Here is a 27,894-nt window from a genome sequence, read left to right on the forward strand (position 1 = left end):
CGGCTTAACACCTCCCTTGCTGAACACCACAGGTGGCTTCACGAATCACTTAAAAACTTTATTCCCAACTCAACCCCTTTTACATGGGCGCCCAGGGCCACGGACCGGGTCACCGCTGCTGTGACAATCCCCTCTGAGAGACCGGCCCGGTACCGAGTACCCCACAGCCCTGGGAGGGCAACCCATTTTGGCATCACGAACAGGATTACGGAGCCCGGTATCCCCGGGTCCTGTATGCCAGAGACTGTTGTGTGCTATAGACTGTGTGCGAAATTGGCGCCATTGCCGCCATTATCCCGCTGATTGGCACGCGTGGGAAGAAAAGGGGCAGGCCTTCGTGGGCGGAGCCTGCCACAGAGCGTGAAGAAGTGAAGTGCCGCGCGTGAAGAGAGGACAGCGCGCGAGAAGGGGAGGAGCTGATGCCTACAGCCGGTAAGCTGCTCAACCCCGGGGCCTGGCAACCGTTAACTAGGGGGGAAGGAGAATGTCTCAAGCAAGCGCCAATGCGGCGGCGGACTCCCCCGCCAACCCCTCAGCGCCGCAATCTGCAGTGCCGAACGTGACTGCAGCTCCGGTAGCACCCATCGCAGCGGTCCCCATAATGCCGCTGTCTATGCCCTACATACCGGGAGCGGCCTGGCCACCGCAGTACTCGGGTGAGTCCCATACCGTGAGTGAATTTAAAGAGAGACTGTGTAGTTTGTTTGAGGTGTAGCCTCTATCTGAAAGTCAGAAGGTGAACATCCTGATTGGGCAGCTAAGGTGCAGCACAGAGAGAAGTAAAAGCCTGGCAGGACACTGATAAAGAGACTGTTAAAAAGATCCTGGCTAAGCTAAGGAGCACCTTTGACACCCGCACTGCCGCTGAAATCAAGGTGAGCTTTTTTGGATGTAAACAGAAAGTACAGGACAGTATAAGGGACTATGCTCTTAACCTGCAGGAGGCTCTGTGAGCCGTCAAGCAAATTGATCCTGACAGTGTGAAAGAGGAAGACAAACTGTTAAAAGAGCAGTTCATTGAAGGACTCCTATCCAGTACCCACAGAGCCAGCTGCGCATCATCACCCTACAAAACCCTGACCTGGACTTTGCTGATTTTAAGGACAGGGCTATTCGGGTACTGCAGGAATCAACTGTCAGCTGTCCAGCGCCCCCTAAGCGCCCAGCGATCACCTACCACCAGGAAGCAACATCTTTCCCTTCCATCCCTGTGGAGGCTGATGCACAGACTCTGGATAAAGATCCAACAGAAGAGCTGCGTCTTCAAGTCCAGAAGTTGACCAAAGGTATGGCTGCACTTACTAAAACAATGCAGTCCCTGCAGGTGTCCTCCAGAGAGAAGATCCAGCTTGCTTCCAGTCCAGAGGATGTCCCGTGGCTCCAGAAGGAGAACCCCGCCACTCCGAGGGAGAAACAACGACCGCTATGACCAGGACGGACATCCCATCTGTCGTCACTGCCACAAGGCAGGCAATCTTGCAAGATTCTGTCCTTTAAACGAGTAACCCCTGGCTCAGAGGGCCAACCCCCAGGAGTAGGACCACAAGGCCCAAGGAACTGGCGAGCCAAGTATGTGGGAGGTAGACCGATCCTTCCAGTGGTGATTGATGGCATCCCCATGAACGCTTTGCTGGACACTGGCTCCCAGGTGACCACTATGCCCTATATTCTCTACAAGCGGTATTGGGCTGACTCTGAACTCACCCGTGGCCCAACTGATGAACTGACAGTAGTTGCCAGTAATGGTCAGTGTTTACCGCAAGTGGGATGTAAAGAAATTATTGTTAAAGTGGGGAGAGTGGAGTTAAAATCTCAAGGTCTGATAGTTGTGGATATTGATCGACGAGAATGTAATCCCATGATGACTCTTGGTACAAATGTAATTGAAAATTGTCTTTCCGAGGTTATTATCTTGTTGCAACAGGTGGCTGAGACTGCTGGTTCCAGTGAACAAAGAGTCCTGCAGAAGGAGATCATGGCCCTGATGCAAAGACAGCAGGTAGAACTCTGGCGGAGAAATTGGCAGCATCAGAGTGAGTGATGCTTTCCCCATTGCAATACCGCCCAGATGTGAAATGTTGATTTGGTGTCGGGCAGCTATAGGCCTCAGAGGGAAAGATTACCAGGCATTGGTAGAGCCAGTATACTCTGATAGCAGGCCCACTGTCCTGACAGCCAGAGGGGTAGTTGATGTACGTAAAGGGAGAGTCCCTGTACGCCTTTTGAATTGTGGGGAGGAGGCCACAATACCTCGGTATGCCACAGTTGCTAAGCTGCTCACTCTCAGTAACAATGCAAAGCAGGCAGCAGAGCCCTTGGTCTCATCCGACCAGGTGGAGGACAATGGCTCTGTCAAGCAGCAAGAGGAGTGGTGCCAGCAATTGCAGGTGGGGACAGGCTCTACACCTTCATACCAGAAAAATGGGGTTTACAGGGTGACCCAGGAATATGAATGGGTATTCAGTAAGCACCCTCTAGATTTTGGGAAGGCAAAAGGGGTTCAACATCATATCCCCACTGGAGATCATCCACTCATTAAAGAAAGGTACCGGCCTATACACCCAACACAATACCAATGTGCCAAGGGTATGTTGAGAGAGATGAAGGAAGCAGGGGTCATCAGAGACAGTTGTAGCCCCTGGGCAGCTCCAATAGTTTTTGTAAAGAAAAAGGATGGTACCATGAGAATGTGTGTTAATTACAGAAAAATTAACAGCATTACACATAAAGATGCCTACCCATTACCCAGAATTGAAGAGTCATTAGCTGCACTTAAAACTGCTAACTACTTTTCCACCTTATATCTCACTAGTGGGTATTGGCAGGTTCCCGTGACAGAGGCAGACAAGGAGAAAACAGCATTTACCACCCCAATGGGTCTCTGTGAGTACAATTACATGCCATTTGGGCTCTGCACCGCCCCAGGAACATTTCAACGGCTGATGGAGTGCTGCCTGGGACACATGATCTTTGAGACAGTCCTGTTGTACCTTGATGATGTCATTGTTTTCTCCAAGACTTATGAAGACCATCTGGAGCACCTGGCTGAGGTGTTTGAAGCCTTGTCCAACTTTGACCTGAAGGTGAAGCCTTCCAAATGCCACCTCCTGAAGCCCAAGGTACAGTACCTCGGTCATGTAGTGAGTGCAGAAGGTGTGGCACCAGACCCTGACAAAGTCACAGTCATCCGGGACTGGCCGAAGCCCAGCAACCTCCATGAAGTACGCCAATTCCTCGGGTTGGTAGGCTACTACCGAAGGTTCATCAAAGGCTTCACTGAATTAGCCACTCCTATGCAAAATCTTCTGGTGGGGCAGTCCAAGAAAGCCAAACAGAAGAATTCCACATTTGAATGGACTGAGGAGTTGGAGAGGTCCTTCACCCGACTGAAGATGGCTCTCACAGGAGAGGAAGTTCTAGCCTACCCAGATTATGACCCTTTGTGTTGTATACTGATGCCAGCAACGTGGGACTGGGAACAGTACTGTCACGGGTACAGAATGGCAAAGAAAGGGTGATCTCCAACGCCAGCAGGAAGCTTCGTCCCACTGAAAGGAACCCTGACAACTACAGTTCCTTCAAGCTGGAGTTCCTTGCCATAGTCTGGGCTGTGACTGAAAGATTCAAGCATTACCTAGCTTCAGCCAAGTTTACCATTTTCACGACAACAACCCGTTGACTCACTTGGACACTGCAAAACTGGAGCAGCGATGGATGGCTCAGCTGTCTAACTATGAGTTTACCATCAAGTACCGAGGGCACAAGAATGCCAATGCTGATGCGCTGTCCAGGATGCCTAATCTGCCAGATGCAGGAGAAGACCCTGAGGCTCTTGAAGAAATAGAGTTACCTCCCTTCCACCGGCCAATTGCAGCCCAACGTGCCCAAGGAGTGAGAATCAGAAGGTCTGGCTTGAAAGAGGTCTACCTAAATCCATTGCCCCATCACGATTGGGCAGAAACGCAGGATAGTGACCCCGCAGTCCGCCTGGTGAAGGAGCTACTGTCACAAGCTGACTCACACCCAGAGTCGGATGCTCCTGAAGAAACTCAGCAGTTGTAGAAGGAAAGAGGTCGGCTGTTCATTTATGAAGGAAAGCTGTGTCGGAGGAGTATCAATGCCCGCACTCATGAGCTGGTCTGGCAGGTGGTAGTCCCAAAGAGAGAGGCATCAATTGTCCTGGAAGCATACCACAATGGAGCTGGACACTTCGGATGGAAGAAGTTGGAAGCCTTGCTCCGGGAGAGATTTTACTGGGCTGGTATGAGGATAGCCATTGAAAAGTGGTGCCGGGAGTGTGGACAATGTAACCTGCGCGGAAAGGATTGAAACAGCCAGAGAGCTCTTCTGCAGCCAATAGTGACCAAGCAGCCACTCGAGTTGGTTGCCCTGAACCATGTGAAGTTGGTCCCAAGCCGGTCGGGCTACATCTATGCTCTTACCATCGTGGGCCACTACTCAAGATTCCTGGTAGTTGTGCCTGTCAAAGATCAAACAGCCAGGACAGCAGCCAGAGTCTTTCAACAGCACTTCTGTAGACCGCATGGATATCCTGAGCGAGTGCTTACAGATCAAGGTCCAGCTTTGGAGGCAGAAGTGTTCCAGGAATTCTGTAACTTGTACGGTTGTAAGAAGATCAGGACAACCCCATACCATCCACAGACCAATGGCATGTGTGAGAAGATGAACCAGGTGGTGATCGACCTGCTGAAGACCTTGCCTTTGGAGGAGAGGAATCTGTGGCCAGAAAAGTTGCCAGATCTGGTAGACCTCTACAACCACATTCCTGTGAATTCCACCAACTGCACTCCAGCCTACCTAATGAGAGCGAGGCCTGGTAAACTGCCTATTGATTTGGATATGGGAGTCCTGACACCTGAGGTGACGTCACCAGATGCTGACTGGGACAAGAGAGGCAGCAACAGTACAGAAGAGTACAAGAATGTGTGGAAAAGAGTCTAGCTCAGGCAAGACAAAAACAAGAGAGGAATTACAATCAGCATGCCCCTGCAGTTCCTTTGTCACCAGGAGAACAAGTCCTCAAGAGGAAAAGAAGACTGCATAACCTGGATGACCAATGGGAAGCTGAACCCTACACCATTCTACCCTCAAACTTTGACAATACCAAGGTGTGCCTTATTAGTAAAGATGGAGGAGAAACCTCAGCAGAAATATCAAGGGATCATTTGAAATTATGCCCTGACCAGCTAAAAGAAGAATGGAAGAACAAAATGACATCCAACCCGTGGAAGAAGAAAAGGTCAGCACCATACTTGGAGAATTCCCTGCAAATTGGACTAAAGTAAATGATGCTATAGTGGTGCCAGTGTTGATATTTCCCCAACTGGTAGTACAAGAAGAAGTGACTCATGAGAACTCTGAAAATCGGGAAGTTCAGGTAGCAGATGCCATACCAGCAGTGGAGCCAGAGAATCCTCGCCCTGCCAATGGTGAATCTGTCATACCCACGGTGAGACTAAGAGTCAGTAGGAGAATACTACCTAGTTTAACTACACCAGTAGTTAGCTCTAGACAACCAGTAAGATCCCCAGTCACACCAGTGTTACGCAGGTCTACCCATACTACACAAGGTATACCACCCATCAGATATCGTATCTAGCTAAGTTTATGTGAATGTTGAAATTGTGTATATATGTCACTGTCTTCAAGTTTGTGCCTACAGGTAATCTGTAAGAGTTTCCTTTGAATTTGCCAATTTTGTTTTATGGACATTGTACCACAGGACTTGTGTGGTCACCAATTTGTATATAGTTCACCATTTGCCCAGGAATGGCCCATGGACAATGATGCTTGGACTTATCATCATAGGACTATTTTTGGAACTTGTGGTTTTTGTACATTTTTTTCATTTTTCAAAATCTTGTAACCTTCATACTGTTTTCATGTTTATATGTTATTCATGTTTTCTTTTATCAGCCCAGGAGTGCTGACTTGCACTAGGGGGGAATGTGGCGTCCCCAGGAATATGGTCGCCACAATGGCATTGCCTTCCTCCAGGGAGGGTGATGTCATGCTTGGAAGCAATGAAGGGTCTCTCTAGCAGTTAACCATGTCATGCAACACAGTTCCCACTCAGGTCAGCAGAGGGAGCTTTGAACCAAGATTGGGGGAGGAGCGCGCTCTGAGGGCCAGGAGCGGAAATAGCAGTTAGTGTGAGGAGGGCAACAAGTGTAGACATGTGGAGAGAAGCTGGAGGTTGAGCTGAGGAAAGAGAGCTCCCTCACAGTGAGAGCGCATGATCTGGAGTCTGGTCTCCACGGTTGTATGGATACTGAAGGTCCTGCAACAGAAACCAGAGGAATAGGAAGCTGTAAATGCTCTATTCCCAACTAAGACTCAGAGGCACAACAGCGATGGGTGAGCCAAGAGAGATAGAGGGCTACAGCTGTCTGCCATACGAGGTAGTTCTAAGAGACGATAAGAAGGAGGAACTTCAGTGTAACACTGTACTGCATGTACCTCAAGCCAGCGCTAGGAAGGAGACTACACAACCCATCTGATAGAGAGATCCCTGAGTTGCTTCCAGGCTAGCCTGCTCCTGTGCAATCTGTAATCAGGACCCTGGACTGCGTTTGCCAAGTAAAGGTAAAGAAACTGCACCCTGTTGTGTCCTTGCCTCCTTCCTGCAACATCCTCAGCACTGCTACATCTCTGGGCCAAACACTGCACCCTCTTCATAAGCATTCTGCTGCACTGCCCTGGGACCAACAGCCCTACCTGTGGAGGGCTACACCATCACTGCTGCACCACACCATCTGTCCCAGAGGATCTGTCTGCAGCGTCGGCTTAACACCTCCCTTGCCGAACACCACAGGTGGCGTCACGAATCACTTATAAACTTTATTCCCCACTCAAACCCCTTTTACATGGGCGCCCAGGGCCACGGACCGGGTCACCGCTGCTGTGACAATCCCCTCTGAGAGACCGGCCCAGTACCGAGTACCCCACAGCCCTGGGAGGGCGACCCACAGTCCCTTATGATTTATTCACACTGCGGGGCTGGGAATCTCGGGCATGCGCAGTAGTTATCTGCGGCTCTCATGCCCAAGATTCCCAGCCCCGCAGTGTGCATAAATCATAAGCGACTGCGGGGCGGGATCTGTGGCCGCGCGATATGAAGGTCGGGATGTGATCTGAGAGCACGGGCAGCGCTGACTGCGCATGCCCAAGAAGATATAGTACAGCGCAGGCGCCGCATTTCAAAAGAAAACTGAGGAGGCGGCGCCAAATACGAAATGAGTGAAGGATGCGAGGCGTCTGTCAGAGGGGGAAAGACCTGCCCCCCTGTCAAAATTCAGGTATTTTTGAACAATTTTATAAGCGATTATTTCTGCGGTGGAATGGAAGCTAAGTAACAGAGCCACCTTGACAGAATGCAGCATTAGTGCTGCACAAGGTGGCTCTTTTACTTAAAAACACCTGGGGGGGGTGACAGGTTCCCTTTAGTGTTGTCTGTGCAGAAGTCGAGAGGATCAAAGTGCAATGATAATGGCCACAGAGACTTAATAACACAGGAGCTTTGTAATAAGTGAATATTAACTACCAGGAGCTGAGTGGAAAAGTAGTAAGACGTATTCCTGCAAGCATAATCTTCCGCCATTAGAAGTGGGGTCACTCTGGACTCACAGATTCTCCAAGGTATGGGACGACTCTATTCATCATCTCATAGGGTTAGTAGGAAGCTGCAGGACACAGCGCAGCGAGTCAGTACCTCACCCGCAGCATGTGCATTGTGATAAAGTAAGCGGGCGGGGCACACATATCATATATATGGGGAAAAACACAACTGTGTCCTCCCTTACATTGAGTTGTGACTTTCGGTCCAACAAGCAAACACAGGAGCGATCCGGCAGATCACAACCTGCAGAAGACACGCGAGGGTGTCACCGAGAACAGAGGAAGACGGCGGCTGGTAAGTATAAGAGTAGAGGCAGGGTATTTACATTAGTGGCACCACTCCAAGAGTAAAATTTTAAAAAAAACAACAACGCTGGAGTGGTGCGTTACAGGGTTTGTTCACTACTTAGACTACCCTGCTGAATCCCTATATTTCCCCCCAGAAAAATACTAACACATATACAGTTGTGGCCAAAAGTATTGACACCCCTGCAATTCTGTCAGATAATACTCAGTTTCTTCCTGAGAATGATTGCAAACACAAATTCTTTGGTATTATTATCTTCATTTAATTTGTCTTAAATGAAAAAACACAAAAGAGAATGAAGCAAAAAGCAAAACATTGATCATTTCACTCAAAACTCCAAAAATGGGCCAGACAAAAGAATTGGCACCCTCAGCCTAATACTTGGTTGCACAACCTTTAGCCAAAATAACTGTGACCAACCGCTTCCGGTAACCATCAATGAGTTTCTTACAATGCTCTGCTGGAATTTTAGACCATTCTTCTTTGGCAAACTGCTCCAGGTCCCTGATATTTGAAGGGTGCCTTCTCCAAACTGCCATTTTTAGATCTCTCCACAGGTGTTCTATGGGATTCAGGTCTGGACTCATTGCTGGCCACCTTAGAAGTCTCCAGTGCTTTCTCTCAAACAATTTTCTAGTGCTTTTTGAAGTGTGTTTTGGGTCATTGTCCTGCTGGAAGACCCATGACCTCTGAGGGAGACCCAGCTTTCTCACACTGGGCCCTACATTATGCTGCAAAATTTGTTGGTAGTCTTCTGACTTCATAATGCCATGCACACGGTCAAGCAGTCCAGTGCCAGAGGCAGCAAAGCAACCCCAAAACATCAGGGAACCTCCGCCATGTTTGACTGTAGGGACCGTGTTCTTTTCTTTGAATGCCTCTTTTTTTCTCCTGTAAACTCTATGTTGATGCCTTTGCCCAAAAAAGCTATACTTTTGTCTCATCTGACCACAGAACATTCTTCCAAAACGTTTTAGGCTTTTTCAGGTAAGTTTTGGCAAACTCCAGCCTGGCTTTTTTATGTCTCGGGGTAAGAAGTGGGGTCTTCCTGGGTCTCCTACCATACAGTCCCTTTTCATTCAGACGCCGACAGATAGTACGGGTTGACACTGTTGTACCCTCGGACTGCAGGGCAGTTTGAACTTGTTTGGATGTTAGTCGAGGTTCTTTATCCAACATCCGCACAATCTTGCGTTGAAATCTCTTGTCAATTTTTCTTTTCCGTCCACATCTAGGGAGGTTAGCCACAGTGCCATGAGCTTTAAACTTCTTGATGACACTGTGCACGGTAGACACAGGAACATTCAGGTCTTTGGAGATGGACTTGTAGCCTTGAGATTGCTCATGCTTCCTCACAATTTGGTTTCTCAAGTCCTCAGACAGTTCTTTGGTCTTCTTTCTTTTCTCCATGCTCAATGTGGTACACACAAGGACACAGGACAGAGGTTGAGTCAAATTTAATCCATGTCAACTGGCTGCAAGTGTGATTTAGTTATTGCCAACACCTGTTAGGTGCCACAGGTAAGTTACAGGTGCTGTTAATTACACAAATTAGAGAAGCATCACATGATTTTTCGAACAGTGCCAATACTTTTGTCCACCCTCTTTTTTATGTTTGGTATGGAATTATATCCAATTTTTCTTTAGGACAATTCTTTTTGTGTTTTTTCATTTAAGACAAATGAAATGTAGATAATAATACCAAAGAATTTGTGTTTGCAATCATTCTCAGGAAGAAACTGAGTATTATCTGACAGAATTGCAGGGGTGTCAATACTTTTGGCCACAACTGTACTCACGTCTGGTGGTGGTGCTGTTCCAGTGATGTCGACACTGGCTCTCCCGGAGTTGACATGACATTATCATGTCACGCGACCCCTACGGCCAATCAACGCTGACTTTGTAAGCAGGTTGCGGGATGAAGTGACGGACAGGAGGTTAACTCCTCGCAGGGAGATGAATGGTTAAGAGAGTAGATGATAAGAACAGTAAATGCAGAATAATAACAGTCCAGTTAGTAAACCTATCGTGTCCTTTATGCTCCTCACCCGATGATCTGCTGGGGGTTGTAGTCCGGTCGACGGCTGGGATCACAGATGCGGTCCTTTAAGTGACAATCTGTCTTCTGGCGGCAGCGGTCGGTCTCCGGTACCTGCCGCTGAGCCCCTAGTCCATAAATTGATGCGGCCGAGACAGTTAAGGCCACAGCACTGTCCGCGTCCAACGTAGACCGGCAAGTATAAACTGGCAAATCAGGAAGCAAATGTCTGTCCCGTACCCGGTTTCTCTTATGTGGCACGTGCACTGTATTCACGGAAGAGTAGCATATGACACCTTGCTCTCTGGCTGTCACCGGGCACACTGCACCTCTCTCTCAAGTCCCCGCTGGTAGCGGTGGGAGAAAACGGACGCAGGCCTGCGGAGCGCCGGAGCTCAAGGGACGGAGCGCCTCTCTCTCTCTGCTGCATGTCGCTGTCCACACCAAAACTGTTTGCCGTTGTGCGCACTTCCTCTTAGCCTCTGCTGTCAGTCTGCTGCAGTTCATCGCAGTGCCAGCGGTTCGGGTGCATAGCGCGCTGCCTGCATTGCTGCTCGCACGCTGACGGCAGGGGGCCTCTCTGCAGCTTCGCGCACTTCTTCCCTCAGCTTCCATCCGGGTTCCTGGGTCATGGGGCCTGTTCGGTCCCCTATTCCTTCCCCCAGGAAACGCAGCCTCGATAGTTCCGGACCCGGCACAGCACAGGTACCTGCAGCCCTGTCTTCCTCCTTACAACTTCACTCTCCCCGCCTTAGGAAAAATCAAGACATCCGGAGGAAGTGAGAGGACAACCGCAGCTCTGACTTCCTCTGAATGTCAATTACGTTTGTAGGAAAGGAGAGTGAAGCCAGTGCTGATTGGTCTCAGAGATCACATGACATAATAATGAGAGGTGAGTATAAGGGCAGAGACACACTAGCGATTTTAAAATCAGTCCGATTTTGTTTTTGCAAAGTCGGATGAGTGCTATGTGCACACGGTGCGGAATCTGCTGTGGAATTTTCCGCTCAGATTTTACCAAATCCGCAGGTCAAATGACCTGCATTTTTCCAGCGGACTTAGAGCATTTTTTGTGCGGTTTTACTGCATGTTTTGTTCGGTTTTCCCCTGCGATTTTCCACCTGCGGATTTCTAGAATGGAGCAGGTGGAAAACTGCAGCAAAACCGCACAAAAGAAGTGACATGCTGTATTTTTCAATCCGCAGCAAATCTGCGTGGAAAAAACGCAGCATGTGCACTGCGGATTTTGCTTTACATAGCCTTTAATGCTACTGTACAGATGCAGTTCTGCTGCGAATCCACAGGGCCAAATCCGCTGCGGATCCACAGCAGAAACCGCATCGTGTGCACATAGCCTAATGCGTTTTTCATGGGATTACAATCCGAGTTTTCATACCTAGCATCCAATTTACATGCGAATGCAGTGCGATTGCTATCCGATTGCAATGCAAGTTTCATATGAGTATTTACATGGAGAAATTCTCCATGTCATTTACACATCGTTTTTAAAGGAAATATTCTTCAAAACACACATATATATTAGATAGATAGATAGATAGATAGATAGATAGATAGACAGAGCTGAAAAGCCAGCAATTCATGCGCCGCGTCCAGTGTTCTGTCCCCGCATGAGGCGAATTTAGATGTGGCTGGTGAATAGGGGCTGGGAGAGGTCCTACTTTTGTTTCCTTAATACAGGGCAGACAGGACCATGTTGCTCAGCGTCGGGAGAGATAATGCACACCAGGGATTGTACAGTCCAGACTTGTTTAATTGGAATTCTGGACATACAGTGTATGATTGGTAGTACAATAAGTTCTCCAGACATGCAGAGTGTTAACAAAGTGATACATCAAAGTGGTCGAAAAACTGATGTCTTTCACAGCTCGATACAAGCATGTCTCTCCCAGGTGAAAGTGAAACTAACAATGGCTGCTAGAAGGAAGAGAAGAGTTGAACCCTGACCCAGAAGTGGAAGGCATGCCATGAGGATTAATTAGCTGCAGGCTGCTATATAGAAAAAAGACCAGCAGGTGGCAGCAGAGCAAATGCAAGACAATTTTACAAGAATGGAAATAATAATATAATCTATACAAACCATAGAAGCATAACTTAGATGGAACAGCACACTCCCCGTCTGAAATTCCGTAAGTGAATTCACCATATTAATGTTTTGTTTTGTTTTTTTAATTAAAGTTCAACAACCTAGAAAACAAACACAAATATGCATGCAATGCAATAAAAATGTCAAAACGAGGTAGATGACAGATAGTTCCTGAGACAATCCAAAGATACCCATCTTCGGATCGGAGAAGCCACACTAGGCCAAACTATCTCCAACCCAACGGTAATCCAATGGACGAAGTACTAGGGCAGTGTTCTGTTCATGGTTCATCCTACCGGAACATGCTCAACTGGTAGTATCAATATGAGCTCGTGGATTGGCCTCTGAAATGTCTTAGGCTCACCTTTCCTAAGGACCTTCAGCTCCACCTTCCGGACCTTACCCTCTTGACTATGGAAAGTTTTTGTAACGATTCCCATAGGCCAGTCAATCCTTTGAGCTTGTTGTTCCTTCATTATCACCATGTCTCCTTCTTTCAAGTTCGGTTTACTCTGTCGCCATTTTCTTCTTCCTTGCAGAATCACAAGATACTCCTTTTTTCACCTGTTCCAGAAGTAATCAGCGAAGTATTGCACATGTTTCCACTGTTTCTGTTAGGTTTTTGCGTGAGTAAACTCTCCATTGACTGTTAGCGGGTTCCCAGTCTTTTGGGTAAGAAGAGTAGCTGGCGAAAGAATGGTTGGCATTTCGGGATCCATTGACACTGGGACAAGTGGTCTTGAGATGATTATGGCAGAAACTTCAGCCAGAAGAGTAATCAAGGTCTCATGCGTAAGCCTTGAAGAGTTTATGTCCATAAGCATAGAGTTCAAGTTGTTGCGTGAGATCCCAATTATCCTTTCCCAGGAACCTTCCATGTGAGAACTGTGCGGAGGATTGAAGATCCAGGTGCAACCTCTTTCTGACAGTTGATCCTGAATTGGCTTGGTGTCAATATCCAGATCTCGACATGCACCAATGAAGTTGCTTCCGCGGTCGGACCTTAACTGTTTCGCCGGTCCTCTGATCGCTAGAAAACGCTGGAGAGCGTTGATCAGGCTGGATGTGTCCATAGACTCTATCACCTCTATGTGAACGGCACGGACACTCATGCAAGTGAATAGTACGGCCCAACATTTGCTGTTGGCATACCCGCCTCGAGTTTTGCGTGGAGATACCATCCATGGCCCAAAGACATCTAAGCCAACGTACGTGAAAGGCGGTTCGGCACTCAGTCTGTCAGTGGGCAGGTCAGCCATTTGTTGATGCATTTCCTTTGGTTTTACGACACTGCACACAGCGATGTAGTGATCCTGCTACACGTCTTTTCATACCTATAATCCAAAGTCCTGCAGACCGTAACTTGCCTTCTGTGATCTGCCTGCCTTGGTGTTCGTTTTTTTCATGAAAGTGCCAGATCAGTAAATCGGTGATGTGATGTATACTGGGAATGATGCAAGGATGTTGCTCTGAAACCACAATCTTGGCTCGATCTAAACGACCACCGGCTCTCAGCAAACCGAAGCTGTCCATTACTGAATTAAATTGGGCAATGGGGCTTTTCAGAGGGATCTGCTGTTTGTGGTATAAGCATTCCCATTCAGTACTGAATACGCTCTGCTGGACGTAACGTATTATAAGAGACTCACAGTGAGAAATGTCCTCGGCAGAGAGTGGTTCATGGCAGACGTGCCAACCGTGACACTCTTTGTCTCCACGTGAGTTGTGATAAGATCTCGCAATCTGGACTAACTTTGCTATAGTCTTGACAAGTTTCATCCAATTGGAAAAGCGTTCGAAGCACTGTCAACCGAGGCTGGAGGTTGGTTTAGTGTTCGTAGCCAAAGCACTGACCACGGAGCAGACTTCTGAATCGCCATCCGGATCCTGAAGACTTCCTGGACACGTTCACTTCCTTTCTGTTCCAACAGAAACTTAGGAACTGAAAGCCAAGAAGAGTTAGCAAAGGACATTATAGACATAGGTCTAGTGGCATGGTCAGCTGGATTAAGTTCAGATGGGATATAGTGCCATTGTTCACACTTGGAAGACCTTCTTATTCTCTCGATGCAGTTACTGACATACATGTAGAAGCGCCTTGTTTGGTTGTAGATGTAACCTAAGACAACTTTACTGTCACTGTAGTATTGTATGTCGTCTATGTTGGTGTCCAGCTCATGCTGTATAAAGTCTGCACGTTCCACTGCAAGCACGGTCCCACAGAGTTCAAGCCTGGGAATAGTGTGGTCAGGCTTGGGAGTCAACTTAGCCTTGCCGAAGATGAACCCAACGTGATCTTGATTGTCGGCTTGAATGGCTTCTGTGGATGCGTCTGAGAACACATGGAGTTCCGTCCTAGTGCTAGCAGCAAGTGAGATTCTGGAGTAGCATCTTGGTATATGGATTTCATCCAAAGCACACAATGACTGCTTCCAGGTTTCCCATTTTGGTTCCTTAACAGGAGGGAGTGGGGCATCCCAGTCCTTGACAGTTTCGGAAAGCTGTCTCAGAAGGGATTTACCTTGTATGTTAATTGGTGCTACGAATCCCAGTGGGTCGTATAAGCTATTCACCACTGACAGGACACCACGTTTATTGAATGGTTTGCCTGCACAGTTGATTTGGAAACTGAAGGTGTTGACTGACAGGTTCCACCTCAAGCCTAAAGGTACTGTCACACTAAACGATATCGCTAGCAATATCGCTATAACTTGTGACGTTATAGCGATATTGCTAGCGATATCGCTGTGTCTGATACTTACCTACGACCCGCTCTCCCGCTGGTTATCGCTAATCGCGCGAGAACGTTCAGGATCGCTTCTCGTCGTCAGCTTCCTGCGGCGCTTCCTGTGGAGAGACGAGCGACGAGCGTGGACGCGCGCGGGAGGACGCAGGATCGCCTAGTGTGACAGGTAAGTAGCGACCCCCGTCCCCAGCGATGTCGCTGGTGAGATCTGCCTGTGTGGCAGCTCACTAGCGACCACTTAGCGATGTACCAGCGATCCTGACTGCGTCATATCGCTGGTCGGGATCGCTGGTACATCGCTAAGTGTGACAGTACCTTAAGCTTCTCTGCACAGGCGAACTGTCTGGTCCCAGGTCTATGTCCTTGAATCCTGGTGCGTGGTTACTTGACTCAAAGGCTCTCATGATGGCCAGGCTGTTTGAAGCAATTTTGTGCAATCTAAGCTTAGCTGGTACAGCATACCTTGGATCCTCTTGAGTAGGTCGATCACTGCTTCTTCTGTGGGTAGAGATTTTAGTCCATCATCTACGTAGAAGTCATTCTCTACAAAGTCTCTGGCGTCTGTTCCATATTTGGACTCTCCTTCTTGTGCGGTTCTCCGCAGGCCATAGGTTGCCACTGCAGGGGAAGGGCTGTTTCCAAATACATGCACCCTCATGCGATACTCCACCATCTCTTTGCTGGGGTCATTGTCTTTGCACCACAGGAACCTGAGGAAATTCCTATGGTCTTCTCTGACTATGAAACAGTGGAACATCTGTTCAATGTCAGTGGTGATGGCAATGGGCTCTTTCCGGAACCTCATCGACACTCCTACTAGGTTGTTTGTAAGATTAGGACCCGTGGGGAGGATATCATTGAGAGATACGCCTTGATGTTTGGCCCTTGAATCAAAGATAACTCTAATTTGCTTAGGTTTCCGTGGGTGATATACTCCGAATGAGGGTAGGTACCAGCACTCCTCGTTTTCCTTTAAGGGAGGTGCTGGCTCCGCATGTTTATTACAGAATATCTTGCTCATAAAGGTGACAATGTGTTATTTCATCTCCGGTTTGTTCTTAAGTGTGCGCTGGAGAGAGTTGAATCTGGACAAGGCTTGTTCATGATTGTTAGGGAGTCTTACCCTGGTAGCTCGGAAGGGTAGGGGAAAAACCCAGTGATTGGTCTCATCCTTAAGGAACTCATTGTCCATTACCCTGACAAATTCCTTGTCTTCCATTGACGGGGCTACCTCGTTGTCATCCTTAGTTGTATGAGAAAAATATTCAGGATTGAGAGTCCTCAGTAGTTGATACCTTTTAATGGCTAACTGAAAAGATGGTAATACATTGCAAGCTTTCGAGACTACTCAGGTCTCTTCATCAGGCAAGACTAATACAAAATCTGAAGTCACATATACTTCAGATTTTGTATTAGTCTTGCCTGATGAAGAGACCTGAGTAGTCTCGAAAGCTTGCAATGTATTACCATCTTTTCAGTTAGCCATTAAAAGGTATCAACTACTGAGGACTCTCAATCCTGAATATTTTTCTATCCACTGGCTAACACAGTACAAAGATATACATCTTAGTTGTATGAAACACCAATCTTCCCAAGTCTTCTGCATAGGGAGAAGGAATGACATCAGGCAGCTGTACACGATCTGGAGGCTTCTCTATCACCTCATAGTGATGAGGGCATGGTTTGCAGAAAGTAGTTCTTCCGTCCCGGCGCACATAGGTCTTAAATGAATCGACACTTGTTCGGTCGAAGCACACATTTCCTATGACTACCACCCCAAGTCGAGTCTCTGTGCATAGGGGGCATAGTCAGGACCATTACACTGTTGGCGGACCTTATGTATCCTTAAATTGTCTCTGGCGAGCAGAAGTAGGATTTCAGCATCTGCGTCCATAGGTGAGATAACGCTGATTAGGTGCCTTAGGTGTGGTTGGTGGAACGCAGCTTCTGGGGTTGGAATCTCATCCCTTTGATTGGGTACTTGGTCGCATTCGATTAGCACAGGTAGGGGTATTTCTATGCCTCCGTTGATAGGAGAAGCAATGAAAGCTTGTGTCCTCCTGCCGCTAGTCTCTATGTGGCCCAACCAAGTATTCAGAGTATAGGGTGTTGCTGGTCCCTTGATTTCAAAGGCTTCAAAGAACTTAGGTCCAGCTAGGGATCGATTGCTATGATCGTCATTGATGGCGTACATTTTTACTGCCTTCTCTGGTTGCCCTTCTGGATAAACTCTGATTAGGCATATCCTGGCACAGCATTTATCACTTTGGCTCTCCCCACATACCTCTGAGCATGAGCAGGAGACAGCCATGGTAGATTTGGCATTATTCTCTGGCTCTCCGCCATGGCTTGTAGCCGGACTAGAGGTAACTGCGACTGCTGGATCGCTGGTGGCTGAGGTTGGATACAAAGCTGATGGGTCTTTGTCACTATGACACTCTTCACACTTAATGGCAGATTTGCAGTCCTTGGCCATATGTTCTAATGAGGCGCAGCACTTGAAACACACCCCAAGTTCACTGAGGATTTTCTTGTGCTTCTGCATGGTTTTGGACCTGAAGCCTCTACATTTGTTCAATGAGTGTGCTTTTTTGTGAATGGGACACTCACGATTGAAAGACTTATCCCTCGACAGAATAGTGTACTGTTTATCGGCAGTTACTACAGGTAGTGGCAGGTTAGTCTTTCTGACGCTTACACTAGTCCTTGCGTCTATGTGTGACACTTTCATACCTTGATGAGGGTGTTGCTGGAGCTGCAGTGTTAGACTCCAGGAAGTCTATTGTCGTTCCTCATTTGGGCCTGTTCGTCGATGGACTTGCAGAATTGATTGAATGGAGGAAAGGTGACATCATGTGACCTTTTGTACCTGGAGACACACACTGCCCACTTCTCTTGCAGACAATGTGTCAGCTTTGAGATGATTAGGTTCACCCCATGGGCAGTGTCCAGGTAGCATAATCTAGACAGACGAGGGTCTCTCTTTGCAAGTTCCAGCTCCATAAGCAGATCACTTAAGTCCAGAAGCTTGTGGGCTTCCTTAAGGTTGATCCTTGGAACGTTCTGCAGTCTCTTGAATAAGGACTTTTCTATGGCTTCATCGCTGCCATAGGTTTTTCGAGTCTCAGCCAGGCAACAGCCAGACCTGCTTCAGCTTTCCCCACGTAAGCGGTCCGAAAACTCTTGATACGGTTTGTGGAGTCAGGACCCAACCATTTAACCATGAGGTCGAGTTCTTGTTCCATGGATGGGTTGAGGTCAGCAATGGCGATCTTGAAGGTTGCTTTCCAGGCTCTGTAGTTCTCTGCACAGTCATCAAACTTTGAGAGGCTGGTGCTGATTAGCTATTTGTTCAACATAAACCTGGCAAACTCGGACATGTCTGATCCTTCACTCCTTGTTACCATGTTAGCTTGTGGTGCCCCTCGGGCGTATAAGCTGTGTTGCGCGGAGGGGTGAATTGTTTCCGGGTAGAATGATGTTGCTGCAGGGTTGAGCTGTGGTTTAATCTCTGGAGAATTCGATGACTGCGGCTTAAACTGTGGAGATGGACTGGAGTGCGTCTTGTGGTCGACTTGTTATGATTGCTGCTCCTGAGGGGACACATTATGGCGTTGGTCTTGGGTCTCTGCAGATGCTGTGGGTAACATTGGCACCATAAGTTGGGCTGACTTGGACGTTTCCACATTGTTGGGTTGAACATCGCTGGAGAAGGTGTGTGCTGCAGATATCTGTTTCTGCAAGTAATCACTGGTATGGACAGCTGGGTCATCTTCTTCCAGTGGTGGTAGGCAAATCGGTTCGAGGGTTTGGTTCAATGCTTGCTCAAGTATTTTTACTTCAGCTAGCGCAATTTCTTTGCTTGAGCCTCTGCTTCAGCTTTCTTGACTTCTGCCTCTGCTTTTGCTTTCTTGGCTTCTGCCTCTGCTTCTGCTTTCTTTTCTGTAAAGGAACGTCTTAGTTTGGATCGCTCTGCGTTTAAACGGGCCTCTAGAATTCTGTCGCTGAGGGTTGAAGTTCTTGAGCAGGATGATTTGTATGACCAAGAAGAGTGTCTGGATGAGCCTGACCTGTGGGATCTTGATTCTTGCAGATGAGCTATACGGAGCTCCGCTTTATCTTTGGCGTCTTGCACGGCGGCGTTCCTTTCTCTGTCTGTGGAATCTACTTTGCTTAACTCTGATGAAGCTTCATCAATATTAGAGTCTTTTAGGAAGGCGGCGTACCTTGTGAATAGTCTCTTGTATCTTCCGTGGGCCGTATCTAGCCATTTTACAGTGTCCTGTAGACTCCCTGCATAATTTTTGTGGCGTTGGATGCTTGACATGAGGGAGGTGACTCGTGCCCATAGGTCGTCCAGGTTGTCATTGAACTCATCCTTCGTGGAACGATAGTACTCGAAGACCTTTAGCCTTGGCTTAAGGGAGCGTACCGGTTGTGAGTCTTGACCTGTTTCTGAAGCTGGCTCTGTTTTCCGCTCTTCATAATGGGTAGTATCAGGTTGTATTTGCTCTGTTTCAGCAGTGGGAGACTGTGCAGGGTCTTTTTCGGTCATTTTGATTGAAGGTGCACTGTCTCTTTAAGAAACTAAACTTTTGAATTGGAGGCTGGAAATCGCAGTGCAGCTTAGTTAAGACGTCCTGACAAGATTCCCAAGCTGTTTTTGGAGAATTGTGGGGTTTTGCAGTCCGACAATCTGCAGCGATGTTGTATAATATACAGAGAGTCTCTATGCACAATGCTGTCTGGGGTGACGCTGCAGACAGTTTCTTAGCAGAGCAGGGCTGCAGTATGTGAGCAGGCAGAGCGCAGGCATGTGGATAGGGAAATAAGGGTAATTCTGGCCAGGCTTCAAGGCAGTTTTTCGATTGTTCTGTCCCCGCATGAGGCGAATGAAGATGTGGCTGGTGAATAGGGGCTGGGAGAGGTCCTACTTTTGTTTCCTTAATACAGGGCAGACAGGACCATGTTGCTCAGCATCCGGAGAGATGATGCACACCCGGGGTTGTACAGTCCAGACTTGTTTAATTGGATTTCTGGACATACAGCGTATGATTGGTAGTACAATAAGTTCTCCAGACATGCAGAGTGTTAACAAAGTGATACAGCAAAGTGGTCGAAAAACTGATGCCTTTCACAGCTCGGTACAAGCATGTCTCTCCCAGGTGAAAGTGAAACTAACAATGGCTGCTAGAAGGACGAGAAGAGCTGAACCCTGACCCGGAAATGCAAGACAATTAAACAAGAATGGAAATAATAATACAATCTATGCAAACCACAGAAGCATAACTTAGACGGAACAGCACATACAGTACAGTATAATCACAGCGTGACAGGTTAGAATAGAATAGATAGAATAGACATATACACATAGAATACATAGATATAAAGATGTAACTGATACACACTGCCCAAAAAATAAAGGGAACATTAAAATACCACATCCTAGATATCTCTGAATGAAATAATCCAGTTGCAAATTTTTATTCATTGCATAGTGGAATGTGTTCAGAACAATAAAACATAAGAATTATCAATGTAAATCAAAATGAATATCCCATGGAGGTCCGGATTTGGAATGATACTCAAAATCAAAGTGGAAAATCAAATTACAGGCTGATCCAACTTCAGTGGAAATGCCTCATGACAAGGAAAAGATGCTCAGTATTGTGTGTGGCCTCCATGTGCCTGTATGACCTCCCTACTGTACAACACCTGGGCATGCTCCTGATGAGGCGGCGGATGATCTCCTGAGGGATCACTGTTATGAATGGGTCACCGAGGAGGAGAGCAGGCCCAGGCTAAGCCACAGAAAACCAGAGAGGTTGGTAACTAAGCGGATTGCAGACCCCTGATCCTATCCACACAACTAGCAGTAGTCGTGGAGCGTACCTACGATGATCCTAGATGCCTCGGCACAGCCGGAGAGCTAACTAAGCCTAAAGCAAGAAAGGGAAAATCTAAACAGCCCCAGAGCAGACCCCAAAGGAATAGAGAGCCCCCAAACATATATTTTCGGTGAGACAAGATGAAAACACAAACACAGGCAGGAAAATAGACTGAGCAAATGATGGGGCCTACACTGACTAGACAGGAAAGGAAAGACACTGTCTGCAATCACGCAAAAAACCCTGCAAAAAGTCCAACACGTCTGATGCACAAAAACACTGAAGTCGCATGACTTCGTCCTCTACTATATCAGCACTCTGGTATATTCTGAAAGCAGAGCAAAAAGAGACTAATCTAACAGAGGACAAAACAAACTGGCACAAGTAGTAACATATGGGCGGTGATTCAGCACAGCCCCAGCCGGAGCTGGCTGACCCTCAGAAAACAGAGATAGACAAAACCAGATCAAATGCAAACAGAATAGCAAATGAACCACTTAGCTGAACATGCAGGGACATAGCTGGAGACATCAGACCTCACGAGGCACAGGAAGAAAATCACCAGCAGGGATAAGATAAGATAAGATAAGAAGATAATCCTTTAATCGTCCCACCATGGGGAATTTCAGAGCATTACAGCAGCAAGGCAGGAACAAGTACAGATACAGATGCATAAAGGCATTACATTGACAGTAGGTAGGTACATATACAAAAAAAAAAAATATATATATAACCGGACTATCACAACTTTGGATCTATCAGTTCACTGTTTGGGTCTTCTCCGTTTTGGACAGTGCTGGTTATACAGCCTAACTGCAGCAGGAAGGAAGGACTTTTGATAGCGCTCCCTCTCACATTTAGGATGAAGTAGCCGGTCACTGACAGTACTGCACATCTTTGTCATGGTCTCATGCATGGGATGGGAATCATTCTGCACCATGTAGCTCACCTTGGCCAGTATCCTCCTGTCGCCTACTTCCTGAACTGGATCAAGGGGGCATCCCAGGACAGAGCTGGCCCTTCTAATCAGTTTGTTCATCCTATTCCTGTCCCTGGTTGATATGCCACTACCCCAGCACGCCACACCAAAGAAGATGACTGATGCCACAACAGAGTTGAAGAAGGATGCAAGGAGTGCCCCCCTAACTCCGAAGGCTCTCAGCCTTCTGAGCAGATAAAGCCTACTGTGGCCCTTCCTGTACACTGCATCCAAGTGATGGGCCCAGTCAAGCTTATTATTGAGGATCACACCAAGGTAGTTATAGGTGTCGACTATCTCAATGTCATTTCCCTGAATGTTCACCACTACTGGTGGATTTTTTCCCTTGCGAAAGTCCACCACCAATTCCTTGGTCTTCCCGGAATTAATCCTAAGGTGGTTCCTCTGACACCACTCCACAAAAGCTTGGCTAGTATCTCTGTACTCTCTTTCATCTCCTCCTGTGATGAGGCCTACTATTGCAGAGTCATCAGAATACTTCTGCAAGTAGCAGCTAGATGAGTTGCACTTAAAATCCGCAGTGTACAGTGTGAAGAGAAAAGGGGCAAGAACTGTACCTTGAGGTGCCCCTGTATTGCAGATCACCGTGTCTGACACACTATCCCGAACCTTTACAAACTGAGGTCGGTTCGTGAGGTAGTTAAGGATCCAGGTGGAGAGTTGGAGGTCCACGCCAACAAGGCCCAGCTTGTCTCTCAGTAGACCTGGCTGTATGGTATTAAAAGCACTAGAGAAATCGAAGAATATTATTCTCACAGTGTTCCAAGGTTTCTCCAGGTGAGAGAGAGTCCTATCTAGAAGGTGGATAATGGCATCCTCCACACCAATGCCCGGCCTGTAGGCAAACTGGAGAGGGTCCATATCCGAGCTCACTAGAGGACGGAGACGTGTGAGAACCAATCTCTCTAGTACCTTCATCAGGTGTGATGTCAATGCTACATGTCTATAGTCATTAAGGTCTTTCGGATAAGGTTTCTTCGGAACTGGTACCACACACGATAATTTCCACAGTTGTGGTACTATACCTATTCTCAGGCTCATATTGAACAGATATCTAATGATCTCACTCAGCTGGTGCCCGCAGGTTCTGATTAGCCTTGTACTGATGCCGTCAGGACCTGCAGCCTTCAAAACTTAGAGGGAGTCGGCTGTCTTCAATCCCAATCTGAAACCCCGGATCTCCAATCGTCATCCTCATTATCAGGTGGCAAGCCTCTGTCAATCAGATCAGCTCCATTACCTCCAGTAACCACCACAGGGAGCCCAGAAAGAGAACTCGCAACCCCTCCGTCAATCGGACCAGCTCCACTACCTTCAGTAATAGCCAGAGCGAGGCCAGAAAGTGAATTCACAACAGATCTCCTCCCAGACCTGGACTAAAGCATCCACCAACTTCTGGGCAGTCTGTGGTGCAATGTGACGTTGGTGGATAGAGTGAGACATGATGTCCCTGATGTGCTAAATCGGATTCAGGACTGTGGAATGGGCGAGACAGTCCATAGCTTCAATGCCTTCATCTTGCAGGAACTGCTGACACACTCTAGCCACATGAGGTCTGGCATAGTCCTACATTAGGAGGAACCCAAGGCCAACCACACCAGCATATGGTCTCACAAGCGGTCTGAGGATCTCATCTTGGTACCTAATGGCAGTCAGGCTCACTCTGGCGAGCACATGGAGGGCTGTGCGGCCCTCCAAAGAAATGCTACCCCATACCATTACTGACCGACTGCCAAACCGGTCATGCTGAAGGATGTTGCAGGCAGCAGATCGCTCTCCATGGCATCTCCAGACTCTGTCAAGTCTGTCACATGTGCTCAGTGTGAACCTGCTTTTATCTGTGAAGAGCACAGGGCGCCAGTGGCGAATTTGCCAATCTTGGTGTTCTTTGGCAAGTGCCAAGCATCCTGCATGGTGTTGGGCTGTGAGCACAACCTCCATCTGTGGACGTCGGGCCCTCAGAACATCCTCATGGAGTCAGTGTCTAACCGTTTGTGCAGACATATGCACATTTGTGGCCTGCTGGAGGTCATTTTGCAGGGCTCTGGCAGTGCTCTTCCTGTTCCTCCTTACACAAAGGTGGAGGTAGCGGTCCTGCTGCTGGGTTGTTGCCCTCCTACAGCCCCCTCCACGTCTCCTGGTGTACTGGCCTGTCTCCTGGTAGCGCCTCCAGCCTCTGGACACTACATTGACAGACACAGCAAACCTTCTTGCTACAACTCACATTGATGTGCCATCCTGGATGAGTTGCACTACCTAAGCCACTTGTATGGGTTGTAGAGTCCGTCTCATGCTACCACGAGTCTGAAAGCACAACCAACATTTAAAAGTGACCAAAACATCAGCAAGAAAGCATTGGTACTGAGATGTGGTCTGTGGTCCCCACCTGCAGAACCACTCCTTTATTGAGGGTGTCTTGATAATTGCCAATAATTTCCATCAGTTGTCTATTCCATTTGCACAACAGCATGTGAAATTGATTGTCAATCAGTGTTGCTTCCTGAGTGGACAGTTTGATTTCACAGAAGTTTGATTTTGAGCAGTGTATATATATATATATATATATATATATATATATATATACAGTGTGGGCCATTTATATGGATACACCTAAATAAAATTGAATGGTTGATGATAGCAACTTCCTGTTTGTGGCACATTAGTATATGGGAGGGGGGAAACTTTTCAATATGGGTCGTGACCATGGTGGCCATTTTGAAGTCGAACATTTTGGATCCAACCTTATTTTTTTCAATGGGAACAGGGTCATGTGACACATCAAGATTATTGAGAATTTCACAAGAAAAACAATGGTGTGCTTGGTTTTAACGTAACGTTATACTTTCATGAGTTATTTACAAGTTTATGACCACTTATAAAATGTGTTAAAAGTGCTGCCCATTGTGTTGGATTGTCAATGCAGCCCTCTTCTCCAACTCTTGACACACTGATAGCAACACCGCATAAGAAACTTTACACACTGATATATACACTATACATACATCCCAGAGTGCTGCATAGTAAGCGCCCACCTCTTGTATAATGACCGAGGGGATATGGGAACCAGCCTCAGCCCACCGCACCCCGTGCTGATCTGCATCCTACTCCCTCACGCGACACACAGATGATTCCCGGCCACGCGCCCACACACCTTTAACTGCACCGACGCGCCGAGCTGTCACACTATGAATTAGCCGGCGGCAGGAGGGGCGGGGTCTTCTCTGGATGGGGAGGGGTATGGCTGGAGTCGGATGACGTCAGCATGCCGGTCGAGGCCTGATTAGCTAAGTGACGCGGTTACTGACGTCACTGTGTAAGGTTTCCAGAAGTGTGTGACAGCGAGCTAGGAGTGGGCAGAGGCTGAGGTATCTCTGCCCCAGTCCGTAGCGCTGTGTGCGGGGAGTCTGCTCTACACTGTGTGCCCCCTGACATCCACAGCCGCAGGCGGGATGACCGCAGACCAAAAAAAAAGCTTGCTCAGGTGCCGCCCCCTCGCATCCTGGCGCCCTAGGCACGTGCCCTCAAGTGCCTAGTGGCAAATACAGCCCTGCACATGTTACATACATTGTGCTGCTTCCATCCTGGGCACTTTGCTCTGCCCTCTTCCTCTGTTCCAATAAACTCTTCCCTCTCTCAGTTCTCCAACCTGACCCACAGAAGAGGTTTCGAGTCTCCGCACTCTGATTAGAGATGAGCGAATATGTTTGGATTTTGTCCCCAAATCTGATTTTGACATATTCTTGCCATATTCAAACACTATTCGTGCCGAATGTATGTTTGACGATCGGTTCCGAACATATTCGGTAACTTCCATTAACTCTAATGCCATTCGGCTGTGTTTGACAGATATTGCAAAAACAATATTCGATGCCTATCGTATTCGGATCCAAATCCAAAAAAATTTGCTCAGTTCTAACTATGATACCCAGATGTCTATAATAGAGAACACTGTGCTGCAGAATTAATGTGGATTTCATGTGTAAGCTACTGCAAATCATAGGTGAGAAAACCGCATCCAATATCTGCAGTCTCCAGGACCTCTGCTACCTGTCTGCAGTCTCCAGGACCTCTGCTACCTGTCTGCGGTCTCCAGGACCTCTGCTACCTGTCAGCGGTCTCCAGGACCTCTGCTACCAGTCAGCGGTCTCAAGGACCTCTGCTACCTGTCTGCGGTCTCCAGGACCGCTGCTACCTGTCTGCGGTCTCCAGGACCTCTGCTACCTGTCTGCTGTCTCCAGGACATCTGCTACCTGTCTGCTGTCTCCAGGACATCTGCTACCTGACTGCGGTCTCCAGGATCTCTGCTACCTGTCTGCTGTCTCCAGGACCTCTGCTACCTGTCTGCGATCTCCAGAACCGCTGTTACCTGTCTGCGGTCTCCAGGACATCTGATACCTGACTGCGGTCTCCATGATCTCTGCTACCTGTCTGCGGTCTCCGGGACCTCTGCCACCTGTCTGTGGTCTCCAGGACCTCTGCTGTCTGCGGTCTCCAGGATCTCTTCTACCTGTCTGCGGTTTCCAGGACCTCTGCTACCTGTCTGTGGTCTCCAGAACATCTGCTACCTGACTGCGGTCTCCAGGATCTCTGCTACCTGTCTGTGGTCTACAGGACCTCTGCTACCTGTCTGCGGTCTCCAGGACCTCTGCTATCTGTCTGCGGTCTCCAGGACCTCTGCTACCTGTCTGTGGTCTCCAGGACCTCTGCTACCTGTCTGTGGTCTCCAGGACCTCTGTTACCTGTCTGCGGTCTCCAGGACCTCTGCTACCTGTCTGTGGTCTCCAGGATCTCTTCTACCTGTCTGCGGTCTCCAGGACCTCTGCTACCTGTCTGCGGTCTCAAAGACCTCTGCTACCTGTCTGTGGTCTCCAGGACCTCTGCTACCTGTCTACGGTCTCCAGGATCTCTTCTACCTGTCTGTGGTCTCCAGGACTTCTACTACCTGTCTGCGGTCTCCAGGATATCTTCTACCTGTCTGTGGTCTCCAGGACTTCTGCTACCTGTCTGCGGTCTCAAAGACCTCTGCTACCTGTCTGTGGTCTCCAGGACCTCTGCTACCTGTCTACGGTCTCCAGGACCTCTGCTACCTGTCTGCGGTCTCGAGGACCTCTGCTATTTGTTTCCACATGCCGGAACTTCTTACTGCACGAGCGCCCATGGCCTGTATCCCCACCCCAATCTTGGGCTTTGAGTATCCACCTCACCAGGTAAGACTAACAGGGGCACTACAAAATTTTAGTTATGTAGTTCATCCAATAATTTATTATGTGTAATTACTTTTTTTTTTTACTATGTTTTTGAGGCACTCGTCAGGTTACGTTCGTTCTTTCTGCCAACTTCATGCAGATACATAACATATAATTTTTCTTCGGAGGATCTTCAGATTACACATTGGCGGTATGTAGATGATTTGTAGACGCTCCCTGTGGAACTTACATTTTTATACTTTAATTCTGCTTCACGATGACTGGTTTTGTGCATCAAATCATTTTATTCAAAGGAACAAGAACTTACACGTCAATGATAGAAAATCCTCCCCTTAATCTCTGTACGAGTACAACAACAAGTCTGTTGTGATCATCCAGATAAGTGTAAGAAGAATGAAGGTTACAGCGTAGTTAATTCTTCTCCTTGACCACACAATCAAGTGACAGCTATGGTTATGCATCCAGGAGAAGACGTTCCCTCAGTGATGGTGATATCCCAAGTGCAAAACAAAAGATAGGATTAGCGGCATTCCTGAGGTTTAATCTCAGCTGAACTGCCGCCTCTTGGCTTCCTTTTCTGGTAATTGAGAGGATTTAATTAGCCAGAACCTTCTCAGTTTATTATGGTTGGTCTTAATTACAGATAATGAAGGTGAGATCTATGTATGAACTGATAGAAACTAAATTCTGCAATGACTTGTCAAGATATTTTACGAGAACGCCTGGAAGACGGGAAAATCGTGTCCATCTGTAGTGCCATAGCGAAGGGCTTACGGAAAGGGTGGGTGTCACATTCTTCAGGATGTGGGTGCCGCTCGTTTGGAAATTCCTGGATGAAGGCCTGAATTTTAGATGCACACAGCCCATCAGGGTATTTGATATTTTTGATGACGCCATGTTGCTTACTTATAATGTTCCATCGTTATTTTATATCTCAACAGTTATATTTGCAGCAAAAATTGACTG

General features: G+C 47.7%; 1 protein-coding gene across 4 annotated transcripts in view; it reads left to right on the forward strand.

Annotated features, from left to right (window-relative positions):
* The first annotated feature begins 7,556 nt into the window (after positions 1-7,556).
* Positions 7,557-27,894, forward strand: part of LOC141088494 (ADP-ribosyl cyclase/cyclic ADP-ribose hydrolase 2-like) — a 55,700-nt gene continuing 35,362 nt past the window's right edge. The window contains exon 1 of one of the 4 annotated variants that reach the window (XM_073574609.1): positions 7,557-7,659. The gene's annotated coding sequence lies outside the window, so the exon portion shown is untranslated. Of the gene's footprint in view, positions 7,660-7,790; positions 7,934-27,894 lie in introns of those variants that run through there. The other 3 variants (XM_073574606.1, XM_073574607.1, XM_073574605.1) reach the window with 3 other exon arrangements.

The sequence above is a fragment of the Dendrobates tinctorius genome, unplaced genomic scaffold (assembly GCF_039654945.1).
Source record: "Dendrobates tinctorius isolate UK_male_01 unplaced genomic scaffold, ASM3965494v1 ptg000039l, whole genome shotgun sequence".
Taxonomy (NCBI): Eukaryota; Metazoa; Chordata; class Amphibia; order Anura; family Dendrobatidae; genus Dendrobates; species Dendrobates tinctorius.